Source organism: Musa acuminata, unplaced genomic scaffold (assembly GCF_036884655.1).
Source record: "Musa acuminata AAA Group cultivar baxijiao unplaced genomic scaffold, Cavendish_Baxijiao_AAA HiC_scaffold_471, whole genome shotgun sequence".
Taxonomy (NCBI): Eukaryota; Viridiplantae; Streptophyta; class Magnoliopsida; order Zingiberales; family Musaceae; genus Musa; species Musa acuminata.
Window position 1 is genome coordinate 175001 of NW_027020718.1, and position 7500 is coordinate 182500.

Below are 7500 nucleotides of genomic sequence, written 5' to 3' on the forward strand. Positions count from 1 at the left end.
GCAAACATGTCCGAAAAACACTTCATAGACAATGCAAATTACAAACAGACTTTACAAGCTCTGAATAGTGGCACAACAAAGGGTAAAATGGTCCATTACAGACCGAAAAGCTCTCGAACGTGTCCACATGACACAACCTTTATTTACAAGCCTAAAGAGGCCACCAACCCAACTAAAATGGGACTATTAAGCCTTCGGCCGCCCCTTTACATTCTGTACAAGGCATGAACATGCCAAAAGACAACGGACAGACATAAGCATTACATCCAACATCTTGTTTAGAAGTTTGTCCGTTACATTCTCCCCCACTTATCCCTTCGACGTCCTCGTCGAAGCCTTTGTGAACACTGCAACTCTTCGCCTTTGCTGAGTCTTCAATCTTCCGCTCCAGCTGCAATGCGCCTCCTGGCTCCCAGCTGCTCTCCGCTGCTGTTTCTGAGTAGTCGAACCTTTGATCCGCCATGCTGCTTCAACTCGCCAATGACTCTGACTCTGGTGTGGGGTTGGCTGAGTTGTATTGATCCTCGTTGATTCCTGCGGATCCACTAAATGAAGGAAAAGACCATTCTTACTGCGCCAGTTTCTCAAAATTTTCACATGCTGCTTGAACTGGGTGGATGCTTGTTGGAGCTTTAACGAGCATCGCCTCGCAAACTTCTGAAGTTTTGGGTCCTTCCTCCACAAAATCTGCTCATTGACTCTTCTTTCAGTTAGTTGTCACATCCAAGTAGGTTCGCATCACTTCCGCTTTCGATTGGCATCTCGTTGGGAAATGAAGCGGACAATCTACTCTCAGTAGCACTGATCACCGTTGGTGAGGATTTTGACAACTATTGTCTTCCATTATCTTCGAAGGGTCTTTGAACTTGTGCAGAGCTCCTCTGCTGGATAGATAAGAGAACTGGGGTACTCGGTTTCGCCCATTCTCTTAAGAGTTGAGAAGGCAAAGGTTACTTGACTTCGCCCGCCTCCTCGAGGTTGTACTTCATGCATCGAGCTGGTTACTGGCCTTCGCCTGCTCTTTGCTCACACTTCTGAAGCACTTGAAGTGTTTGCACTCCTTGCGTTGAGTTAGCTACTGTGATTCACCTTCTCAATGCCATTGAACTTCTGGAATGCAGGAAGTTTTCACCCCAACTTGGAGTAATTCTCTGATAGATGAGGTCGCCTCTGGGATTGTACCGTCTTCTCCATCAACCCTGCCGCCTACTCCACTGAGTAGCAAAGGTACAGCACCACGTACTGCCTGCTTCGTTCCTTGGTCGTGCACTCTTGCATGACCCGAAGTCCTTCACTTACGGCTATCTTGATGAGAAACTTGTTGACACCGGTCTTACGAAGTTTCTTGGCCTCTGCCCTTCAGCCTTGTCTCGGTACTTGGAGATTGCCTCTGCATGCTCCACCTCCTCGGCCCCTTTCACGACCAAGCGCTCTCCCTCCGTGAGAGCAAGGGATCAATGACTTGCACGGAAGTCCCGCCTCTGCGGTACCATGGCGCTGCCATGCCCATGGCCCTACTATCCGTCGCTTCGCCTCTGTATCCCTTTCCTTCACAATCAGTAGAGATGTCTCCGTGGCACTCCTCTGAGTCCACCTCCATTCTAACTGATGCTTGATTTTGGGTAGCTAAGTCCCTCTGGACTCATCGTCGCTTCCTCGCCCCTTTCGACCTCCTGCTTCAACACCTCTGTGTTCTCCAAGCAGTCTGTTTGGTCGATGGAAAGACAGACTGCAACTCCCATGCATGGCCTCTGCCATCACATTGTAGGGTTTGCACCGATTCTGTTCTCCTTAGCTTCCTTGGTAGCAACGTTCGCTTACTCGACCTTGTCCTCTGACTTGTCGGGCTCCCTTAAGCGAATATGAGCTCTGGAGCAGTCCAACTCTCCAGCTGCTTCGATCATACCTCTGCATGATCAAGTCCCTCTCATGGGACTCACTGGTACTTGCATTCGAACTCTTCCCTTGGTGGAACCTAGCCCCCATATGCTGATGACCAAGGTTTTCATCCGATGCAAAATTCGGTGCACGCCCGGAAGACCCGCCTCTGCGGTACCATGGCCTTCACTCCTTGAATCCATAGCCCTTCTTGCCGTCGTGTTGTTCACCAAAGCGGAGCTCCCAGTAGCTCCCGATCATACCTCCATATGATCTCATCCCTCACGGGATTATGTCGTGTGTGTCGCATTGCCACGAACTGTTCCACCACGATCCGCTGCACCATGTCGCCTCCTGGTGACATCTCCATTGCATTCTGATCCTTGTGGAATAAACTCGAATTGTGAACCCTCCATGTGTGGCCTCTGCCAATACATCGCAGGGTCTCCTCCACCTTCGATTTTGTTCGCTCCTTTGGCAATCGACCTTCATCCACCCACTCTTGGGTCACACCTAGATGAAGCACCGCTCTAGGACAGTCCGTCGCCCAGTAGCTCCCGAAGTCCACCGACTTCAATGTAATTTGTGCACCATTGTCTGGATCCTGGGCCTCTGCCCCTACCAGCACAATCTCCACTGCGCACCGCTTCCTTCATAGCAACTCGAATGGCAACACTATGACATATTCTTCAAGAGTACCCGCCTCTGCGTCCTCTTGCCCCGTGCTAAGGCCTTCTGTACCCAACTTCGCCTCCGCAAATTGAGTCGCCTTAGTTCCTCCATCGAATGCTCCTCCGAGATAAGGTGCATGTGCCCCGAAGCTCCCTTCGTCTTTGGCACCATGCAAGATGAGTCCGCTCTGTCAGAATGAAGGACCCAGGGAACAGCATGATTCTACTCCTGCCTCTGCAAGAGTTCATGTCCTTGACCTCTGTCTAGGGAAAGCGCTGTGCCTCTGCTCCATGTTCCAACTTCTATGCTGGCTCCCTTCATGCGGTTTGGGTACTTCGCCAAGTTACACCCAAGTTGCTCCGCTCCTCGTTTCTGCATTGAGTCGATGGTGGCCCTCGCGCCCACCATTCCACGGGTCAGCCCTCCCTTGAGTCCGATCTCCATATCGACTCCAAGTGTGCCTCCATTTGAGTTGCTTTGGGTCGCTCCCCCACTTGATCTCGCAATGCATCCACCAATGCATTCTCTCAAGCGAGATCATGCGACGACTCCTCGCTGCTTGCTCAGTCCATCGAGCTTCGTGGAGTTGTTGTTTGTGAGGTACTCCTCCTCAACATGTGAAGTCCGTCTCACATGATTCTGATTCTCCCTCTGGAGAGCTGAGACTTATCCCTCCTGGATAACTGTCCCGTTGGAGCAACATCTCTCTTCGTTTCGGAGACCACCATCCCCTTGGACTACTCCGATCTGCTGAACAAACTGTGCATTGTTCTGCCTCTTGCAAACGCACTTGCTAGATTGCGCCTCCACGTCAATACAGCCACCGCTGCACCCCTCAAGGCCTAGCAACATGCTGAACTCGTTGCACACTTCAGCCTCCTCCGGACGTATCCTTCGCATGTCGAAGAGAAAGTTTCAATGCTCCATGGCGCCGAGTCTCGACCGCCTTGGGATGGCCACGAACAATCCATCGTCCGCATACAAGCCCATGCATGAGTACCGAATTCTTCGAGTTAGCAATTCCCCTCACCTCTGTGAGCTTTGCACAACTCTTTCGGTCGCTGAGCAACTCATTCCACTTTGCATGGTCTCGTCCTTTGCCAAGCGCCTCGCTTGCCTTGAGCACCATCAAGTAAAGTTGTCAACGTTGAGCCGTAGCTCAAACTCAGCCATCCCAACCTTTGTGCGCTCCAAATTCTTCCAAGCTTGCCTGTTCTCGTGGTGCCTCTTGCGCGAAGGGTTGGCCATTCCTCTAAATGCCAATCTCAGATGCCCGCTCCTCTGAGCGACTCTTTTCCCTACATCTCCATGCCCGTTTTCCCTCAAACGGTCGCGCGTGTGCTGACTGCCCTCAACGCAGCCCCGCTAGGTCCCCCACGTTTGCATGTCAAGTGTTTCTATGAGTGCTTGTCCCGCTCTGATACCACAATGTCACGACCTTAGCTGGTTTTGCCTAAGGCGTGCGGCACCCTCGCGCGTCCGTCCGCAAAGGTCAGCCTCCCCGAAGCCTCCCATTGTCCCTTAGGACCGACAAAAGAGAGAACGGGTTAAAGAGAACGCCTCAATCGGGATCCACAAGCAAACATGTCCGAAAAACACTTCATAGACAATGCAAATTACAAACAGACTTTACAAGCTCTGAATAGTGGCACAACAAAGGGTAAAATGGTCCATTACAGACCGAAAAGCTCTCGAACGTGTCCACATGACACAACCTTTATTTACAAGCCTAAAGAGGCCACCAACCCAACTAAAATGGGACTATTAAGCCTTCGGCCGCCCCTTTACATTCTGTACAAGGCATGAACATGCCAAAAGACAACGGACAGACATAAGCATTACATCCAACATCTTGTTTAGAAGTTTGTCCGTTACAGGGTGGCACAGGGCTGGATGGGGCTTTCGTATAGCAGGGACGGTGCTGCCTCTCGCTTCGCTCGCTGTCCGCCGCTCGCCGCTCCCTCGCGCAGCCAAAAATGGCCAGTTTTGTCCCGTTTTTGGGCCGTTTTGGCCAGTTTTTGGCCTGTTCTTGCGTCGCGCGGTGACCGTCGTGAGCGGAGCAAAATGTCAGCCATCTCAGCACCCTGGAACCCCCCGGGTGGCACAGGGCTGGATGGGGCTTTCGTATAGCAGGGACGGTGCTGCCTCTCGCTTCGCTCGCTGTCCGCCGCTCGCCGCTCGCTCGCGCAGCCAAAAATGGCCAGTTTTGGCCCGTTTTTGGGCCGTTTTGGCCAGTTTTTGGCCTGTTCTTGCGTCGCGCGGTGACCGTCGTGAGCGGAGCAAAATGTCAGCCATCTCAGCACCCTGGAACCCCCCGGGTGGCACAGGGCTGGATGGGGCTTTCGTATAGCAGGGACGGTGCTGCCTCTCGCTTCGCTCGCTGTTCGCCGCTCGCCGCTCGCTCGCGCAGCCAAAAATGGCCAGTTTTGGCCCGTTTTGGCCAGTTTTTGGCCTGTTTTTGCGTTGCGCGGTGACCATCTTGAGCGGAGCAAAATGTCAGCCATCTCAGCACCCTGGAACCCCCCGGGTGGCACAGGGCTGGATGGGGCTTTCGTATAGCAGGGACGGTGATGCCTCTCGCTTCGCTCGCTGTCCGCCGCTCGCTGCTCGCTCGCGCAGCCAAAAATGGCCAGTTTTGGCCCGTTTTTGGGCCGTTTTGGCCTGTTTTTGGGCTGTTCTTGCGTCGCGCGGTGACCGTCGTGAGCGGAGCAAAATGTCAGCCATCTCAGCACCCTGGAACCCCCCGGGTGGCACAGGGCTGGATGGGGCTTTCGTATAGCAGGGACGGTGCTGCCTCTCGCTTCGCTCGCTGTCCGCCGCTCGCCGCTCGCTCGCGCAGCCAAAAATGGCCAGTTTTGTCCCGTTTTTGGGCCGTTTTGGCCTGTTTTTGGGCTGTTCTTGCGTCGCGCGGTGACCGTCGTGAGCGGAGCAAAATGTCAGCCATCTCAGCACCCTGGAACCCCCCGGGTGGCACAGGGCTGGATGGGGCTTTCGTATAGCAGGGACGGTGCTGCCTCTCGCTTCGCTCGCTGTCCGCCGCTCGCCGCTCGCTCGCGCAGCCAAAAATGGCCAGTTTTGGCCCGTTTTTGGGCCGTTTTGGCCAGTTTTTGGCCTGTTCTTGCGTCGCGCGGTGACCGTCGTGAGCGGAGCAAAATGTCAGCCATCTCAGCACCCTGGAACCCCCCGGGTGGCACAGGGCTGGATGGGGCTTTCGTATAGCAGGGACGGTGCTGCCTCTCGCTTCGCTCGCTGTTCGCCGCTCGCCGCTCGCTCGCGCAGCCAAAAATGGCCAGTTTTGGCCCGTTTTGGCCAGTTTTTGGCCTGTTTTTGCGTTGCGCGGTGACCATCTTGAGCGGAGCAAAATGTCAGCCATCTCAGCACCCTGGAACCCCCCGGGTGGCACAGGGCTGGATGGGGCTTTCGTATAGCAGGGACGGTGATGCCTCTCGCTTCGCTCGCTGTCCGCCGCTCGCTGCTCGCTCGCGCAGCCAAAAATGGCCAGTTTTGGCCCGTTTTTGGGCCGTTTTGGCCTGTTTTTGGCCTGTTCTTGCGTCGCGCGGTGACCGTCGTGAGCGGAGCAAAATGTCAGCCATCTCAGCACCCTGGAACCCCCCGGGTGGCACAGGGCTGGATGGGGCTTTCGTATAGCAGGGACGGTGCTGCCTCTCGCTTAGCTCGCTGTCCGCCGCTCGCCGCTCGCTCGCGCAGCCAAAAATGGCCAGTTTTGTCCCGTTTTTGGGCCGTTTTGGCCTGTTTTTGGGCTGTTCTTGCGTCGCGCGGTGACCGTCGTGAGCGGAGCAAAATGTCAGCCATCTCAGCACCCTGGAACCCCCCGGGTGGCACAGGGCTGGATGGGGCTTTCGTATAGCAGGGATGGTGCTGCCTCTCGCTTCGCTCGTTGTCCGCCGCTCGCCGCTCGCTCGCGCAGCCAAAAATGGCCAGTTTTGGCCCGTTTTTGGGCCGTTTTGGCCAGTTTTTGGCCTGTTCTTGCGTCGCGCGGTGACCGTCGTGAGCGGAGCAAAATGTCAGCCATCTCAGCACCCTGGAACCCCCCGGGTGGCACAGGGCTGGATGGGGCTTTCGTATAGCAGGGACGGTGCTGCCTCTCGCTTCGCTCGCTGTCCGCCGCTCGCCGCTCGCTCGCGCAGCCAAAAATGGCCAGTTTTGGCCCGTTTTGGCCAGTTTTTGGCCTGTTTTTGCGTTGCGCGGTGACCATCTTGAGCGGAGCAAAATGTCAGCCATCTCAGCACCCTGGAACCCCCCGGGTGGCACAGGGCTGGATGGGGCTTTCGTATAGCAGGGACGGTGATGCCTCTCGCTTCGCTCGCTGTCCGCCGCTCGCTGCTCGCTCGCGCAGCCAAAAATGGCCAGTTTTGGCCCGTTTTTGGGCCGTTTTGGCCTGTTTTTGGGCTGTTCTTGCGTCGCGCGGTGACCGTCGTGAGCGGAGCAAAATGTCAGCCATCTCAGCACCCTGGAACCCCCCGGGTGGCACAGGGCTGGATGGGGCTTTCGTATAGCAGGGACGGTGCTGCCTCTCGCTTAGCTCGCTGTCCGCCGCTCTCCGCTCGCTCGCGCAGCCAAAAATGGCCAGTTTTGGCCCGTTTTTGGGCCGTTTTGGCCTGTTTTTGGGCTGTTCTTGCGTCGCGCGGTGACCGTCGTGAGCGGAGCAAAATGTCAGCCATCTCAGCACCCTGGAACCCCCCGGGTGGCACAGGGCTGGATGGGGCTTTCGTATAGCAGGGACGGTGCTGCCTCTCGCTTCGCTCGCTGTTCGCCGCTCGCTCGCGCAGCCAAAAATGGCCAGTTTTGGCCCGTTTTTGGGCCGTTTTGGCAAGTTTTTGGCCTGTTCTTGCGTTGCGCGGTGACCGTCGTGAGCGGAGCAAAATGTCAGCCATCTCAGCACCCTGGAACCCCCCGGGTGGCACAGGGCTGGATGGGGCTTTCGTATAG